Genomic DNA, 20,396 nt, shown 5'->3' with positions numbered 1-20,396 from the left:
GTGATGCCTTAAAATTTAAACCAATATTTACCAACACAAAAGTAAGCCAAAATATAAATGAAGAAATGCAATAAAAAGCAATATTTTGTGGATAAAAAGAAAGAGATATGATAACTGGAATGCTTCATAGCATATAAAGGTGATGTACAGAGGGGTTACAGTTACCTAAGTCAGATATTGAGTACATGTCCAGTTAAACAGCATCACCTCTACTCTCTTTTTCTCCCAGTTTTTTCCCTCCCAGTTCCCCTCCCCCACAAGTTGAATTGTTCATTTTCAACATAGTGCATAGTGAGTACCACTGCTGAATTAGTTCACCCTTTGTCCCACCATTTTTGCACATCCCCTTCACCATTCCAAATCAGATAAATGTACATACAAGACAAAAGGTTTGGAAATAAAAAGTAATGTAAAAAGGAGAAATACATGAAAAAAAATCCACAAAAGGTAAAATGAAAAACCTCTTGTATCCACGTCTTGGAGTTCTCTTCGATACACATCATTTTATATGATCATCTGCACAAAGCTATTTAGCCCTTAGTATCTTCTCCTACAAACATCCCCCTTTAGTCTCACTGTGTGAATGTTTAGAGTCCGGTTTAATTTATCATGTCCAAAGGTAATTTTTTTTTTTTTTACTATCCATTGGCTTTACATGTAGATTTATAGGCGCATTCTAATGATTACTAATGAGGGAAACTGTGCAACCTATGTTTCTTTGTTTCTGGCTTACTTTGCATAATATAGTATTTCTAATTCCTTACAGGTACTTTTAAACTAGTTTTCCAAAAAGACACACTCTCTAGGGCCTAAAAGCAAAATCAAAGCTTTGCAATTTCTCTTCAGGTATTTGTGCTTTTTGCTCGAAGCATTCTCTCCTATAGTCACCTTTCAGGTACCTTGTTATCCAGGAAGAACAGTAAGTCCCCTATGACAGGAGATGAAGCTATTCACCGGTAAACTGCAATGACTTTCTCTATTTTTAAATTATTATTACCTTGAAGTACTTGTACAAAGGAGTTGCCATTTAACAAAAGTTTATGAATACAATATGTCTTGATCAATGTCACCCCTTTCAACATTCTCATCCACTCCTCCTCTACCCACTCCTTCCCTTCCTCTTCCTAATTTTGTAGGGTACACATTGGATTCTTGTTTGCATTGTCCTCTTCATCATTCATCCACCTCTTTCCCTTTGACCCTGTCCCATCCCTTTCTAGTATCTGCTTCCTGGTGTTTTATTATCCTGAATTTTGATTTTGGCTTTGTAAGGAATTACACTATTTAACTGAAATAAGGTAGATTCCAGGGAGGTCTCCAATGGTGTAATTCCTTACAATGACTTTCTTACAGTAACAAGGTCCTGCCATAGTTTATTGATTTGCTTTGTTCTACTAACTCAAATCAATAGTGCAATGTTAAAGAAGCTGCCGAGTCCTTGAGAAATAAGGATTCTTCCGGGAATTTCCCTGCTGGGGCTAAACTTGGGCCACCCAGGATGCCTTGAAATCAGAAGAAACAGTTTATCCAAGTGCACCTCTTGTCTCTTGCCTCCTCTATTCCACAAGTTAGGGCAGTGTTGTGAGCAAGGTAGACCCAGACTGAGGATTTCTCTTTCTCCAATTTTTACCAAAGCTGTAAATAGTTTGATTTTTCCATGTCTGCAATTTTCTCTTAATGCGGGAAAGCACTGAAACTCAGAGACCCTGACCTCATGGCTAGAGGATTCCAGGAAACAACTTGATTATGTGCCAGCAAAATGTCTGGTGGGTTTCAGATTGAGTGCTCCCACAATTTTAGCTTGTGGCTTTTTGTTTCTTGAAACTTCTTGTCTTTCCAAGTTAGCCAGTGTCATCAGCTCATTGCTGCCTATACAAAAAATAGTGTTTACTTCCTTGCTAAGCATTTGCTGGTAGTTCAGGCCAGGTACGACTCTTCTTGCTTTCAAGCTTGTGGTTGTGGGTTTTCTTAGCCATTTTCTGCAAAATTTGAGGCTTCATCTAATCTTTTCTTTAAAAAGGAAATTTGGGATCTTTGTGCTTTTGGAACCTATTTGTGAAGACTTTAAAGAGATTTTTTTTAATCCAGTGATATTTGAAAATCTCCATTGTGATTTGAATGAAAATGAAAAGTTCTAACTTTTTGCAGTGTCCTAACATTATCTATGGACACATTTTGATATGTTTCCTTTTTTTATTGTGAAAATACTGTACAGAGGGATTACAATTACATGGTCAAGATAATGAGTACATTTCTTATCAAGCATTGTAGACTCCTCCTTTGCTTCCCCTTCCCATTCCTTCCCATCCCCCTCCCGCCCCCCCACCCACCCAATCCTCCCCCTCCTCCCTGCCCCTGCACCAAAGTTGTACGACTTGTACATCTCATTGTTGCAATGGGTCCACCTGTATCCCTATTTAAATGATTTGTTTTTCCCCTTCCCCTCCACAAATTATACTAACATCAAATACAGTGAAATCAGGGGTTATACTGTGGGGGAGGGACATACAAAGCAACAAAGAAATAATCTTATAAATGTGTTAGAAATAATCACAAGAAAGAAAAAAAAAACATTTGAGTACATATCTTAGGTTCATTTCCCTAACATCACCTTATCTGACCTTTTCTGCTTGACTCAGACATATACTAGATATTGCAAATAAGGGAAACCATGGGACCTATGTTTCTTTGACAGTTTTAGAGGTTTCATTCTGGGCACTTAATTTTTATGAATTTTTATTTATTGATTGATTGATGGTTGATTTGACTGGGTTTTGCCTGTTCTCACTATCTGGTCTTTCCTTCAGCAATATTCAAAACTGCATGGAGGACTGACATTTAAATTCTGCTGGCTGGAAGGCAGACATCCAAAGCATTAACTCACACTGAAAAAAAAGTTAAAACTAATTACCTCCTGTAAGATTTGATTAAAGCCTTATTGTAAATCTTTAAGTTTACTTTAAGTTGTAAATCTTTAAGTTTACTAAGTGGCCTCAGTCTACTTCAACTGGTCATAAATATAAGTTGGCTTTTTCTGAGTGTTTATAGAACTGGTAAATTTATATTAGTACCGTATATTGCTTTCCTTACTAGTTCTAGTACAGCTAACATCTTAAAACCTACAACAAAATCATATATTTGAGTCTATTAAATGTTTCAGAGATTGGTAATGAGGGAAAAGTAGAAAGATTCTTAGGTAACAAGTGACAAAAGATAAAAAGTCTCCCATCATAGAGGCTGCAAAAGATTGTTTCTTCTTCCCAGCAAGCATAGATTTCCCTTTGATTTCAACCACCAGGTATAGATGGGTACATGACTCATTTGTAAATAAGGACCTTTTGAGCATATTAGTGGTTCAGAGACTGTTAGAAGATGAACAGTACAGAAATACTCCAAGGATACCCCTTTTGACAATTTGAATACAATTGGAACTACAAGGATGTACATTTTTTATTTAATTTTATTGTCAAGGTGATGTACACAGGGATTACAGATACATACTTAAGGTAATGAGTACATTTTTGTGGACCATTGTTAACCCCTCCCTTGTTTTTCTCCCACTTTCCTTCTCCTCCAATCACACTCCCCTTAATTTGTAAAGTTCATTTCCAATATATTGTTTTGTGAGTATCACTGTTGCATTGGTTTACCCTTTGTCCTTTTTCTCACTATTTTGTTGTTCCCCTACCCTTCCCCAAATCAGATAAACATATATACAACACAAGGTACCAAAATCAAATACAGTCACAACAGGGGATAAACCATAGGGGGAAAATAAAGAAAAAAAGAAATAACTTCACAGAGTACATTAAAAAGAACAACAACAAAGAAAAACCTCTTGTTTTCATATTTTGAAGTTCATTTCAATTATCATCATTTTATATGGTGAAATGTACATAGTTATTGAGATATTATGATCCTCTTTTAGGACTATCCTGTGTATACACTAATTATTACAAATGAGGGAAACCATGGAGCCTATGTTTCTTTGGGTCTGGCTTACTTCACTTAATATAATTTTTTCCAAGTCTTTCCATTTCATTTATGAATGGGGGAATGTCATTGTTTTTGAGGGATGCATAGAATTCCATTGTGTATATATACCACATTTTCTTGATCCATTCATCTAATGAGGGCCTGGGTTGGGTCCATATCTTAGCTAAGGTAAATAATGCTGCAATGAACATGGTTGTCCTGCTAGCTTAATATGGCATTGCTAGGTCACAGGGGAGCCCTATGTGTAGTCTCTCAAGGAATCTCCATACTGCTTTCCAGAGTGGTTGAATACGTTTACATTCCCAACAGTGTAGTAGCATTCCCTTTTGGACACATTCCTTCCAACTTCTGTTATTATTAGCTTTACTGATAATAGCCATTCTAACTGGGGTGAGGTAGAATCTTAATGTCGTTTTGATTTGCATTTTTTTATGGTCAGAGATGTTGAGCATGTCTTCATGTGTCTATTGGCCATTCTCATTTCCTCTTCAGAGAAGTCTCTTTTAGTCTTCAGCCCAGTTGTTATTGGGGTTTTGATTTTTGAAGATTTCTTGTTGGGGGATTTAATTTTTTGAGCTCTACATATATTTTTCATATGAGGCTCTTATCTGATGTTTGGCTAGTGAAGATCATCTCCCACTATGTGGACACTCTCTTGATCTTTCCAGCTATGTCCTTCGCCATGCAGAAGCTCCGAAGTTCCGCAGTTTAATACAATCCCACTTATCCAAACTTTCTTTGATTTGTTGTGTTTCTGAGTCATTATTAAGAAAGTTTTGACCAATGCCAAGGAACCCTAGTAATTCTATTCCTTCCTGTAATGTTTTTAGGGTATCTGCTTTTATCTCGAGGTCTTTGATCCATTTGGAATTGATTTTGGTGCAGAGTGATACATAAGGATCTAACTTTAGTTTCCTACACATGTTTAGCCAATTCTGACAGCACCATATATTAAGGAGGCTGTTTTTTTTGGCTCTGTTATTGAAGATTATGTGGCTATAGGTTTGTGGGTTCATTTCTAGTTCTTCTGTTCCATTCCATGGGTCCTTAGGTCTGTTCTTGTGCCAGTACCAAACTCTTTTGATTACTATGGTTTTGTAGTAGAGTTTGAAGTTTGGTATTAATATTCCTTTGGCACTGTTCTTCCTACTAAGAATTGTTTTTGCTATTCAGGATCTTTTGCTATTCCATATGATTGCTTCTTTTCTTTCATTGAAGAATAAGATTGGGGAGATTCAAGATGGCGATGCTTTCACAGGTCATCCCATTACATGTCTCTGAGCACACTAACCTCTAGAGTCACAGCACACACTTTACCTCAAGCGACCCATTCCAATCAAGCTCAAAATATCTAAAGACTTCCTACAAGAAGAATGCCACAGCAGGACAACAAGGAAGGCAAAAAGTGAAACAGTGAGCTGGACCTCTGCTGAGTGGCAGCACCGGAAGGATCCTCGCTTCACTGAGACGTTCTGTAGATTTTAAGCAGAGAAGCATCTCCAAATTGAAGGAAATGCTCAACACCAGACCCATAGAAAGGAAGGAGGGAAACCAGTGAAGACCCCGGAGTCAGAAAATGGAGCCCTGCTCCAACCCACCCCTGCCTGCTGGGTGACTCTGGAGGAGGAGCAGACTCAACAAACCCCATCATTGCTACTGCCAGAAATCAGCTCATGCCTTTAATCCTAGCTACTTAGGAGACTGAGATCTGAGGATCGTCGTTCAAAGTCAGCCTGAGCAGAAAAGTCTGTGAGACTTTTATCTCCAATAAATCAACAGAAAACCAGAAGTTACACTGAGGCTCAAGTAGTAGACCATTGGCCTTGAGCTGAAGAGCTGAGGGATAGTGCTCAGGCCCAGAGTTCAAGCCCTAGAACTGACAATATATACAGATATATAGATATAGATAAACAGATATAATTTTTCTATTTTTTCTTCATTTTAGGAAAGTAAACATTTTGCTTCTTTCGTATGAAGCCTAATCTTTACATAGGAATTTATTTTTGGTTAAAAGGATCTCTCGTTATCTATCACTGACTTTAAGATATGTGTAGAATACACATGAATTAGTATATTTTAAGCTATATTGTTTATTCCTTGAAGTATTTTTCTAAAGAAATGTCCATGTTGATTACCAGCAAGTGCCATATAAAATGTTGTTAGTCAAAATGAACTCCAAGATATGGAAACAAGAGGATTTGTTGTTGTTGCTGTTGTTGTTGTTGTTGACCTTGTTGTATCATGTACTCTATCAAATTCTTTCTTCTTTTAATTTTTTTCTTCTTATTCCCTTTGGTTTGTCCCTGGTAGTCACTATTTTTTTGTACCCTGCATCTTGTATATACATATATCTGATTAGGAGAAGGGAAGGAGAATAACAAAATGGTGAAACAAGGACAAAGGTTCAATCAAATCAACAGTGATACTCACAGGACACGAGGTTAAAAATGAACTTTATAACTTCAGTGGGGAGGAGTGGGGGGCAGGGTGGGATAGTGGGAGAAAAACAAAGGTGTGAGTAACAATAATGGACAAGAAATGTACTCATTACCTTACTTATGTAACTGTAACTCCTCTGTACATGACCTTCACAACAAAATAAAATTAAAAATTACAAAAAAAGGAAGAGAAATCAGCGCCACCTGTTAAAAGTCCCAAAGTCTAGGCTGGGGCCAACTTAAGGTCCCATATAGGCAGTGCTGGCAGGATCCTCATAGACCCCTGCCACCTCCACACATGGCCCCCAGGACACCACAACCCCAGCTAACCCTTGCCCCACCATCCTACTGCCTTGGTAACTGGACACTTTGCCTTAACCTGCTCCCTCCCTGCCTCTACTGGGTGCCTACCCCAGGTTCCCACAGTCATGCTGGCATGAGCAACTGGCACCTGGCTTGAAATCAACAATTTAACAGCACCTGATGCTTCTTGAAAAAGAGCAACAAGCTAAAACCCAATCCAGTAGGTGGAAACAATTAAAATGAAATCAGAATTAAATGAATTAGAGTCCTAAAACACCATAGAAAGAAACAAAACAAAGAGTTTGTTCTTGGAAAAGCTCAAATCTTATTGGAAAAAAAGAGAACATACCCAAATAAACAAACTCAGAGAATGGAAACATCACCACAGAAACAACTAAGATTCAGAACATAATAAAGGGATATTTCTCAAACCTTTATTCTAATAAGTTTGAGAATGTGGATGAATTTCTAGCAAATATTGACATGCACAAACTAAACCAAGATGATTTAAATCAACTTAATAGCCCCATATCAAGCATTGAAATAGAAGCAGCAATAAGAGATCTCCCACCCAAGAAAAGCTCAGGACTGGATGGATTTACCACTGAATTCTACCAGGCCTTCAATACAGAACTCACACCAATACTCCTCCAACTCTTCAATGTAATTGAAGTGAAAATTTTTGACCAAATTCTTTCTATGAAACCATCAAAACTCTCACCCCAAAACCAGGCAGAGACTCATCAAAGAAAGAGAACTATAGACCCATTTCTTTGATGAACTTCAATGCAAAACTTCTCAAAATTCTGGCCAATTGACTTCAACAATGCATCAAAAACATCATACACTATGATCAAACAGGATTCATCTCAGGGATGCAAAGCTGGTTCAATATACTCAAATCAATTAATATAATTCATCACATCAACAAGAGCAAGGATAAGAACCACATGATTATGTCAATAGATGCAGAAAAGGCATTTGACAAGATCCATTACCCCTTTATGATGAAAGCTCTGGAAAAAAAAGTAAGGCCATGGAACATTCCTCAATATAATAAGGCTGTGTAGGACAAACCTACATCCAGCATTATACTTAATGGCAAAAAGCTAAAGCCATTTCCTCTAAGTTCAGGAATGAGACAAGATTGTCCACTCTCTCAACTTCTCTTCAATTTAGTATTAGAATGCTTAGCTAGAGCATTAAGACAAGATGCAAACATAAAGGGGATCCAAACTGGGAAAGATGAAGTAAAACTCTCCCTCTCTGCAGATGACATGATCTTGTATGTAAAGAACTCCATGGACTCCAACTTGAGTTGATCCAAAATTTTGGCAAAGTAGCAGGGTATAAAATTAACACTCAAAAACCAATGGCTTTCCTGTATGCCAATAATGAGAAGAGTGCTTCTGAAATCAGGAAAGCAACTCTTTTAGTAATAGAGACCCAGCAACAACAAATCAAAGAAATGTTGGGATTGCATGAAACTGGAGAGCTTCTGCATGGCAAAGGAAATAGCTATCAAGGTCAATAGAAAACCCATGGATTGGTAGATCTTCACTAGCCATATAACAGACAAGGGCCTTATATCTCTTCAATAAATGGTGCTGGAAAAATTGGTTAAACACCTGTAGAAAACTAGAGCTAGCTCCGTCTCTATCACCCTGCACCAGAATCAACTCCAAATGGATCAAAGACCTGGAAGTAAAGGCAGACATCTTGAAAACATTAAAGGAAGGAATAGGAGAAACTCTAGGGCACCTTGGCACAGGCAGAAATTTTCTTTTTCTTTCTTTCTTTCTTTCTGTTTGTAATGTACTTATAATGTACTATGTGATTTCTTTTCTTTAGTATGTTCTTCTCCCATGTTATAACCCCTGTTTTCACTTTATTTGATTCCAGTGCCCTGCGTTTTGTATATACATTTTTCTAATTTTGGGTGGGGAAGGGAAATAACAAAATGTTGAAATGAGGATATAAGCTGACCCTTTGTAACAAAGATATGTACCAGACACTATGTTAAAAATGATCTTTACAACTTCGAGGGAGCTGGGAAGGGAAGACTTGGGGAGGTGGGAAGAGAAAGGATGGCAGGGGAAAAACAAAGGTGGAGGTAACAATGCTCAAGAAGAAAGGTACTCATTACCTTACTCATGTAGCTGTAACCCCTCTGTACAGTATCTTTACAATAAAAATATAATAAGAAAAGAATGAGGTTAGACAGTGATGGGTATTGCACTGAATTTGTAGATAGTCTTCGGCAGCATTGCCATTTCCACAATGTTAATCCTCCCAATCCAGGAGCATTGGAGGTTTTTCCACTTCCTTAGATCTGCTTTAATTTCTATTATCAGGTTTTTAAATTAGCAGGGGTGTAATGCAGATCTTGTCTTGGCTAGGAGGGGAGGTCAAAGGGAGAGGCAGAAGACTTCTGGCACAAGTTTATCAGGGTTGCTATTATTTTCAGTATAAGCTGACAATATGGAGACTTTGGTATGAATCTTTGCCCTATATCAGAGGTTATCAGTGATATTTTGTTATGGCTAATGCTTACAAGTCATTATTTATAAATAAAGGAGCAAATTTCTAAAACTTTTAAAAACCATATTTGATTAATCCACTCTGATTACTCATGCTGCTTTTCACACTATTTTTAACGTCTTTGTTATATATAGCTCAATATTAAATTTTAAGTGATAGCAGATCATTATACTATTATTGAAAAATTAACTCAAGCCTTCTAAGTTGATGAAAAAATTATCACATTTAAGAATTCAAAGATCAAAGTGTGATGTTTCCAAGATTTGAGCATATGTTATTTTCTGTTCAAATTTTACATTTCCAGAATCATTAAGAATTACACATTTCTTATGTCAATGCTAGAAACAGAGTGGAAAAATAGCCTAAAAATTTTCCTTTGTAGTCTCATTTCTATTTTAATACTTATTAATGCAAGAAAATATTGCTTAGGGTGTATACATTTGCTAAGATTTCACATTGAGAGTCTTGTCATGAGTATGCTCTTCCCTGTTTTAGAGCTTGCAAAATGGTCACAGATTCTTACATCAAACAGAAAATTTTCTTTTTTCTAAAGAAAAGGTATTTTGTGGCAATGAAGAAAGTTCTGGTAATGGAGAAGGAAATTTCTCTTAGATTCAGTACTGAACCCTGCAGTATGTGAAATAAAATGATATAAAAAACATTGAAAGAGGAAAAATAATTGTTTTTTATCTTCAAAGTTCTTTTTATATATGTTTTTAATTATAAAACATACTGTACAGAAGGGTTACTGTTACATGAGTAAGGTAATGAGTAAGATAATGAGTACATTTCCTGTCAAGCATTGTTACCTCCTCCTTTGTTTTTCCCCTACCATCCATTCCCTCCCCACCTCTTCAACTCCTCTCTCCTCCCTCCCAAAAGTTTAAAAGTTCATTTTCAACATAGTGTCTGACACATCTTGTTACAATAGGTAAACTTGTATCCTTATTTCAGCATTTTGTTATTTCCTTTCCCCTCCCCAAATTATAAAAAATGTATATACAAAATTCAGGGCACGAGAATCAAATATAGTGAAAACAGGGGTTATACTTTGGGGGAAGAACATACAAAGGAAACAAAAAGATCACAATAGTACATTATAAATATGTTAAAAACAATAGCAAGAAAGTAAAAGCCACTTGTCTTCCTATCTTGAGGTTCATTTTGCTTAACATCATCTTATATGGCCATATATACATAGCTTTTGAGCTTTTCTGCTTGTCCTAGAGAGATATTAGTTATATATTTTATACACATAAAAAACAAGGAAAGCTGGGCACCAGTGGCTCACACCTGTAATTCTAGCTGCTCAGGGGGCTGAGATCTGCAGAGCTCAGGAACAGAGCCCAGACCCAGACTTCAAGTCCTATGACTGACAGAAAAAAAGGGGAGGTTGGGGGAAGAAGGATGTCTTTCTCTAAGTGGTTAAAACTAGAAGCTTATTCACTTTAAATGCTTTTGAGGAAAGGGGGCAGGAAGAAGAACAATTTGGAAATATTAATAGGAGATTTAGTTTTGATTTTTTTCTGTTCCAAGTATCCTGCCCAAAAGTAGGTAACTTATAGCACCCTCTTTTTTCAAAAGTTGTTGTTTTGGATAAAATTAAGTAACCTATTAGAAAATATCTCTGTATTTGTTGAATCTCCAATCCATTCACCTTCATCATACCAAATTTGAGGTCCTAAAAGTGTCCCCAGCCTGTTTGACAAAGGTTATCATAGTACTTCAGAAAACAAAAACACTTAAACACATTAATGTAATGAAGGTTCAGTGACTAGCACCCTAAGCTCTCTGCTTTTTTCTATCATCTTCAATATTATCCCTGTGGCTGGAATCTAAAGTTTATACTGTTTACCACTCTACTGAACACCCAGGAAGCTGTTTTTTTCAAGGATGTCCCTGAAGTACATAGAGAGTTTCCACATCCCCATCTTGGGAGGGAAGTCAGAAACTAAGGGCTTTCATGAAATACAAAGGCTTTATAGAAAGACAGTGGGTGGGAACTCCTTGAGCCGAATGTTGTCCTCTGCAGAGCACCAGCACCTTCTTCTATTCTTGGAGAGTAGATCTGCACCTGAGACCTTGGCCTCCTGGAGTTAGTATCTGTATTTTCTTTTCATACCAGCACATTACTTAGTTGCAAGTCAATTCAAAACAACCTGAGAGGAAGAGGCTTTGAGAGTGTTCACTGAAAATAGTTAGGCAATTCTTAGAAAAAACTAAGCACAGTGAAAAGCAATTGTCAGCAGTGAATGGTTCGTATAAGCTATCACTAAGCTTTCCTACTTACTTTATTCTAATTGGCATTTCTGAAAACTGGTACATTAAATATCCCCCAATTTATGTACCTGTGTTTTATGTAATTATTCCTACAAACATCCAAATATAAGTGTTAATTCCTAACAGGTAAATATTAAATGATATTTCTGTAATCATTACCTAATTTCTCTATTTTTCAGATTTTTGGGGCACATCAAAAATCATACATTTAGTATAAAAATGTCTTTAAATCAATATGGATTCAGTCTGGTTTTTGTGGGTGGGGTCTGGTCGTGGGGTCTGAACTCTGGGCCTGGGCACTGTCCCTCAGCTCTTCAACTCAAGGCTAGCACTCTCCACTTGAGCCACAGCTCCACTTCTGGCTTTTTTTTTCTGCTTATGTGGTGCTGAGGAATGGAACCCAGGGCCTCAAGAATGCAAGGTAAGCACTCTACCACTGAGCCACTTTCCCAGCCCCCAGTCTGTTTTTAAAAAAAAAAAAAAAATTGGTCAGTCATGGGGCTTGAAATCTGGGCCTGAGCACTGTCCCTCAGCTCTTCAGCTCAAGGCTAGTACTCTACAACTTGAACTAAGTGCCACTTCTGGTTTTCTGGTGGTTAATTGGAGATAAGAGTTTCAGGGACTTTCTTACCTTGGCTGGCTTTGAACCAGGATCCTCAGATCTCAGCCTCCTAAGTAGCTAGGATTACAGGTGTGAGCCACAGGTACCCAGTTTTTTTAAAATCAAATTGTCATATATAATTAGTTATACAAAGGAGTTGTTATATAACAAAACAATTTGTGAATACAATGCATTTTAATCAGTGTTACCCCCAACATCCTCATCCCCTTTGACTCTCGATTTCTTTTCCTTTTCTAGATTTTATTGAATTCTTTTTTTGGGGGGTCCAGTCCTGGGGCCTGAACTCTGGGCCTGGGTGCTGTCCTTCAATAATTCAGCTGAAGGCTAGCGCTCTATCACTTGAGCCACAGAGCCACTTCCAGCTTTTTTTTTTCTGCTTATGTGATGCTGAGGAATCAAACTCAGGGCCTCATGCATGCAAGGCAAGCGCTCTACCACTGAGCCACCTTCCCAGCCCGGTTTTATTGTATTCTTAACTGCATTGCATCCCCCCATTCCTCCTTTGTTCCTTTATCCATTTCCTCTTGACCCACCCCCCCACTTGGATGTATCCATTCTTGGTGTTGATATTGTTTGGTTTTGACCTAGTCTTCCTAAAACATTATACTAATTGAACGTTCCATAGAGTCTATTGTACTTCACTTAATTCATTTGTGACCACTTGTGTATGGTACATCACACCATATATACTTACAGTTCTATCTACCACAAATGAAGAAAATCATGCAACTTTTATTATATTAAAGAATAGTCCATGTGTTCCTAGCTTCTCCAGAACTTTTATCATAAAGGTGTATTGGATCTTATCAAAAGCCTTGTCTGCATCTTTCACTTTTTTTTTAAATTGGGAAAATACCTTACAGAGTCTGCATCTTTTTTGTGTGTGTGTGAAAATACTGTACAGAGGGGTTACAATTACATGGGCAAGATAATGAGTACATTTCTTATCAAGCATTGTAGCCTCCTCCTTTGTTTCCCCTTCCCATCCCTTCCCATCCTCCCTACCTCCCCAAATCCTCCCCTCCCAAGTTGTAAAGTTCGTTTCGACATGACAACTTGTACTTCTCATTGTTGCAACAAGTCCACCTGTATCCTTATTTAAAAGACTTGTTTTTCCCCATCCCCTCCAAAAATTATACCGACATCAAATACAGTGAAAGCAGGGTTATACTGTGGGGGAGGGACATACAAAGCAACAAAGAAATAATTTTATAATTGCGTTAGAAACAAATGCATGAAAGAAAAAAACATTTACAATACATATCTTAGGGTTCATTTTCCTAACATCGCCTTATCTGACCTTTTCTGCTTGACTCATACATATATTAGATATTGCAAATAAGGGAAATCATGGGGCCTATGATTCTTTGGGCTTGGCTTACTTCACTTAATATAATTTATTCCAAGTCTTTCCATTTCCTAACAAATGGGGCAATGTCATTCTTTCTGATGGAGGCATAGAATTCCATTGTGTATATATACCACATTTTCTTCATCCATTCATCTACTGAGGGGCATCTGGGTTGGTTCCAGATCTTAGCTATGTTAAATAATGCTGCAATAAACATAGTTGTGCTGGTAGCTTTAGTGTGGTTTTGTTTGTAAATATTTGGGTAAATGCCCAAAAGTGGGACTGCTGGGTCATAGGGGAGCTCCTTGTGGAGTCTTTTGAGGAACCTCCATACTGCTTTCCAAAGTGGTTGAACAAGTTTACACTCCCACCAACAATGAAGTAAGGTTCCCTTCTGTCAACATCCCCTCCAGCATCTGTTGTTATTAGAGTTCTTGATTTTTGCCATTCTAACTGGAGTGAGGTGGTATCTCAATGGTTTTGATTTGCATTTCTTTTATGGGTAGGGAGGTTGAGCATTTCTTCATGTGTCTATTGGCCATCCTTCTTTCTTCTTCAGAGAAGTTTCTTTTTAAGTCATTAGCCCACTTATTTATTGGGCAGTTATTTCTTTGAGGATTTGTTTTTGGGGGATTAAATGGATCAAAGACCTCAGAGTCAAAGCAGACACTCTGAAAACATTACAGGACGGAATAGGAGAAACCCTAGGTCTCCTTGGCTAAGGCCGAAATTTTCTTAATAGAGACCCGGAAACACAACAAATCAAAGAAAGGTTGGACAAATAGGATTGCATGAAGTTGCAGAGCTTCTGCATGGCAAAGGACATAGCTATCAAGATCAATAGAAAGCCCATGTATTGGGAGAAGATCTTCACTAGCCATACAACGGACAAGGGTCTCATATCTAAAATATACTTGGAACTCAGTGTTTGCATCTTTTTGATGATCATGTGGTTTTTGTTCTTCTGTTGATGGGTTGTAATAGATTTATTGATTTATGTTTGTTGAACCAGCTTTGTATCTCTGGGATAAATCCCATTTGGTCATACCATGTGATTTCCTTGATTTGTTATTGGGTTTGTTTGGTACATATTTTGTTGAAAGTTTTATTGGTGTTCATCAAGGAGATAAATACTGGCAAGGATTGTTGGGGAAAAGAACCTTCCTATACTGTTGTCACCAAAAGTAATCAGACTTTGAAATACAATTATCTTAAAGGTAGTTTAGCTGTCTGTTCCCTTTCAAATTCCTTTATGGCAATAATTTAATAATTCCCCAGGAAGGCAAATGTTATCTTGGAAGATTCCATGAAATATGGGGTAGATTAAAGAAAAAAGAAAACCCTCACAATGAAACTGTTAGGGAATCAAAGTTTACACAGTAGTCTTGTTTCAAAATCAATGTAAAGATATTATTTCTCATCTGCCTCTGAGGGCATAGTTATTTGCATTGTCCTTTGATCACTATGATTACCTGCTCTCTTCCTTTTTTCATTCTTTAAAAATATACAATGCCATGAAAAAATGTGCGTTAAAAATATTGCATAGCAAATTTATCAGCATATTATATGTCAGCTCTCAAGTACAGCATACTCTCATCACCAAGGGCACCATGCAAATATACCACACAAAAGGCTCTTGTCAACCTCTATGTGGATTCTATAAGCTCCAGGCCATGGCCTCCAATGGCTCTTGTCCCTTCAGATACTGTTAACGATCTCAGTTCTGTCAAGAGATTGTTCTGTTTATTCCAGCCCAAATTTTATTTGAGTCGTATGGCTTCCATTTCTAAAGAGCAATTTTCCATGGAAAACTTTCATTTGTAAATCATTTTATTCTGTATTTTTATCATTCCAAGTCTACAATAGACTTGAAAGGCATTCCTTTGGAAACCATCAACAAGGAGAGTTAGGACTCAGTCTGCCAGGATCTAGGAGACCATAGAAGGCCTCATTTTGTTATGTGCCAACCAGAAGGTCCCAACGGCCTAATCTCACTTTCACATTCCTTTCTCTTCCTGTACGTTTTATTGACCACACTCTAACTCACTTTATTTTCAAAAATCCTCTAATGTTCATTTTGTCAGAGTTGGTTTTGATTTATACTAAACATCTTCCTTCTATTTGCTTATATAGAATAACAGTGTACTTGTAGCAAATGTTCAACTTTGTTTCATATTTTTGTTTCAAATTTTCATATTTTTCAAAAAAACAGATCATACAAATTAAATGGTCTAAGATTGATTTTGGCAAGGAATGGTTCAGCATCAGGTTTCACTCAAGATTAAAGAGTTACATGCAGCAGCATAACCAGTAGCATTCTGGACCAAACATATAAACAAGTAAAAGAAAGAAATAACCTAATTGCCAAGAGGTAGGCATTTGCCATATTAGGGTATTATCCAATCAGTTGGCTGCCTTTGGTTGACTGAAGCTCGACTATTCGTACTTAGTGAAAATCTGAGTATTTCATGTGAAAATGCACTCCTAAGTCATTTTATTGATCATTATGTTGGAACTCTAAAACATCTCATGCTAAAGGCCTCTTCATTATCATTATTCATTTTCTACATTAAACAGGTGTAAAACAAAGTAGCATAGCCTGGATTACTTATAAACAGCATAAAATTTCTTTGGAGACATAATTAAAAGCTGAAAGATTTTATGTCAAGGGAGGGCCAGTTTCTCAAGAAACTTTTTACTGCTTCATCTATGGTATATGGGAGGAGACAATTCTGTGGAGCCTTTTCCCTGAGGACATGAATACCTTAGGTAAATCATCATGACCTAATGACCTCCAAACCCCATGAGGCTTTCAAACACATGAATTTGTCAGAAAAACATTGAAATCATAGCAAAGTATAGTTACATTTATTATAGTACATATTTTGTTGTAAAAATAATGATAATTTTTACTGAAATAATGGTGTAGCCTACATAACAGATATTTTACTTACATTTGAATTTTTCATAAAACTTAAAATTGCTAGTGTAGAAAAAAAGCAATGAGTAGAAAGATTGGGCCTGTGTAAAGATTACTAGGTTTTCTCTTATTAATTTTTCAATTAGGTCTTCTGACTTTTAGGGTTTTTTTGTTATTATTATTTACTCTGTTTTATATGAGTTAAACCTTGACGATAAAGAATATACTTTTCAAAGAAATGTGTATTTCTTAATTACTTTTAAAACAAAAAACTTACTTAAGTCTAAGAAGGATTGAAAATGATTGTGTCCATTATAATTTTACTTTGAATAGGAATAATTATCATGAAATCATTGAAGACACAGAAAGACTATAAAGACATACAATATAATCAGATGATTATATCTCTATATAACTATGCATAGATGTTAGTTTAAATATATGTTTATATATATATATATATATTAGCTCTATTTTTATTCTCTTTAAGTAGCTGTCAACTTACCATTCAACAAATCAGTTAATAAGTACAATGCATCCTCATCAGTGTCTCTCCTCTCATTATTCTCCCATCTCTCCAAATCCAACCCTGCCCCTCAACTTTCTTGATTTCCTAGGCTATGCATTTAATACTACGTCTGCATTTATCCCTTCTCTACTTTCTTCATTTACAGATTCTCCTTCCTTCTTTTTACCTCTCCCAATCCCTTTCAAGTGCCAATTTCTTTGTATTCATTCATTAGATCATGAGTTTATTTTTTTCTAATTACCTTTTGAGTTCTTCCCTGCATATACCATATGTCAGGTGATGCAGTTGTGTGCAGTGGCATACAACTCATCTATGTCTGCTTGTACATTTGTAGAATAGTTCTAGCTTCCATGTATGGGAAAGAACCTATGTCCTTTTTCTCTTAGAGTCTGAGTTGCTTTACTTTATATGATTTTTGCCAGGCCCATCCATTTCCATGAAAATTATGTAATATTCTTTCTAGTGGATAAGTAAAAGTCTATTGTGTATATGTACTACATTTTCTTGATATATAGTTGATTCATTGAAGGACACCTAAGCTGTTTGCATATGCTGGTATGGTAAAGACTGCACCAATGAACAGGATTGTACAAGTGATTTTATTTTGGATCATAAGGTAGTTCTATATTTATTTTTTGAGGAGTCTCCAAATTGCTTTTCAAGTGGTTGAACAAGTTTACATTCCTACAAAAAGTGTACTAGGGTTTCATTTTGTCCTCATCACTGACAGCAATTGATATTGTTTATATTCTTGGTGATGGCCCTTCTAACTGGTATAAAATGGGATCTCAATGTTGTTTTGATTTGTATTTCCTTTATGGACAGAGCTGTTGAGCTTTCTTCTTGTGTCTCTGGTCATTTTTCCTTCTTCTAACAAGTCTCGATTTAGCTTGTTTGGCCATTTATTAGTTAGGTTGTCGATTCTTTGAGAGTGTAATTTTTTTGAACACTTTGTATATTCTGGATATTAAGCCCTTTCTTTAGGCTGTCATTGTAGCTTGGTAGCTATGCACTTTGCTGTGCAGAAACTGCAGAAACTTATGTTTGATGCAATCCCATTTGTCAATTCTTTCTTTGACTTGATGAACCCCCAGAAAAATAAATATATTTTAAGTTCCATATGGACACATTCTTCAATTGGCTTATTACTTTTTTAAGTAAAAGCTCAAAAAACAGAAAAGAAACCGTCTCGGGAAAGTTAAGCAAACTTGTGAATGGTTATGAATGCAATAACTGATGTTGATAAATGTTACAAATTATCTTAGGTTTTTGGAAATAGGAATTTGAAATCTGGATGTGGAATCCAGGAGTTCTGAGAAAGAAAAAAATTAGTGGCACAAAGAAAGCCTTGGAAACCAGGGATAAAGACCTTATGAAATTGTAGCATAATAAAGTATCTTTCCTTGGAACCAGAAATTCTGACATTCTAGTGTGACTCTCTCCTTTTAGGGGGTTCAGTGAGCAAGTCTGACTGTGGCCCATTTTAAAATTAACAGTGTGATTTGGGTTTTCTCTGTGTTTGACACAGACCAGAGTGCATAGTGTCCACCAGGTTTATCATTTTTGGCAACCTAGGTATGAGGAGACTTGGGAATAATTAGTCATTGTTTTATGTAAGACAAGTTCTCTTGTTTATTTATCTTTTATTGAATTAATGAATTTGTTCAAGGAAAGCTGTCATTCTCATGTTCACAGCTCAAAATAAAACATATTCTTAATATTCCAACTTTTCAAACTTTTTTTTTTACTTACATTGATCTCAGAGTGATGTTATAAAAAAATAATTAAGCTCGGCACCAGTGGCTCACACCTCTCATCCTAGCTACTTAGGAGGCTGAGATCTCAGGATCATGGGTCAAAGCCAGTCAGGACAGGAAAGTCCGTGAGATTCTTATATCCAATAAACCGCCAGAAAACCGGAAGTGGCGCTGTAGCATAAGTGGTAGGGCTCTGGCCTTGAGCTGAAGAGCTGAGCACAGTGCCCAGGCACAGAGTTGAAGCCCCATGACCACCCAAAATATAAATAAATAAATAAATAGTCTTCTATCAGTGCTTTTGTGTGCGTGCTGGAATTTGGACTTAGATTCAGGGCCTTAAAATTCTTACTCAGCTTTTACTTACTGCTCAGGTAAAGCTTGAACTGAACATCCGATTTGCAGCTTTTTGCTGGTAAATTGGAGATAAGAATGCTACATATTATTCTTCGTGGCCTACCTTTGAACAATGGTTCTCAGATCTCAGCCTCTTGAATAGCTAGGATTACACTTCTGAGCCACCAGTGTCCAACCCTTTAGGAGCTTGAAAGTATGTAGGGCAATGTAATATAGGGCGAGTGAGTTCTTAGCTTGTTTCAGAACTAAAGCTATGCCTTTGGGTTCTCCAATAGGGTATTTGTTACATATTTGGACCTCCTAGTTTTCTGGCAGGTGCCCTAATGCCTTGTTATATGTCTTTGAGAGCTGATGATATTTGGCATTGAGTAGGACCTTTATACTACAGAGAACAAAATGGTGGGTTTGAGACCGGACACCATCCTGAGACAGGACCTACAGCTCACCTCTCTGACTCAATGACAGTCAACAGTGAGAAATTGTAGCATCCAGATTCTTCTTGAGGAAAGATGGAATTGAAGTGCATAGCTATCTCCCCAACTTTCTTGTTTCTAACCAATGAGCACTAGTCTGTCACCTGTCTAAGGGGCTGGAAGGATGTATCATTCTCTTAAGTGGCATTATAAGCAAAGGTTGGTTGTTTCAAACCAAGGAAAGTTTGATAGACATGCAGGACCACAGGCCATACTGACAGCAGTGTTTTCCAACTAAGGCCAGGAAGAAAAGATAGTGAGAGATCTTGTCTCAGGTAGGCTAAAAATACTATTTCTTATGAAGATCTCCTCTGAAAATGAAGAGGAGGACAAACCTCATCTCAAATATCAGCTTCAAAATTGCCTTACAAGAAATGCTAAGGAGAATTTTCCATGTTACAGTTCAAGTGTTGGAAAACAGTCACACTAAAACAGAAGAAGTTATCAAATTAATTTGCATAGGTAAATACATAGACAGAGAATACTATATCATTGTGATGGCAGTAATATAATAATTTATGCTCATTGCTTCTGCATGGCAAAGGACATAGCTAGCAAGATCAATAGAAAGCCCACGGATTGGGAGAAGATCTTCATTAGCAATACAACAGACAAGGGTCTTATATCTAAAATATACCTGGAACTCAAAAAATTAAATCCCCCCACAAAAAATCCTCAAAGAAACAACTGCCCAATAAAAAAGTGGGCTAAAGACTTAAAGAGAAACTTCTCTGAACAAGAAAGAAGGATGGCCAATAGACACATGAAGAAATGCTCAACCTCCCTAGCCATAAAAGAAATGCAAATCAAAACAACATTGAGATACCACCTC

The sequence above is a fragment of the Dipodomys ordii genome, unplaced genomic scaffold (genome assembly GCF_000151885.1).
Source record: "Dipodomys ordii isolate 6190 unplaced genomic scaffold, Dord_2.0 Scaffold234, whole genome shotgun sequence".
Classification (NCBI taxonomy): Eukaryota; Metazoa; Chordata; class Mammalia; order Rodentia; family Heteromyidae; genus Dipodomys; species Dipodomys ordii.
Note: the sequence above shows the minus strand (reverse complement) of the source record.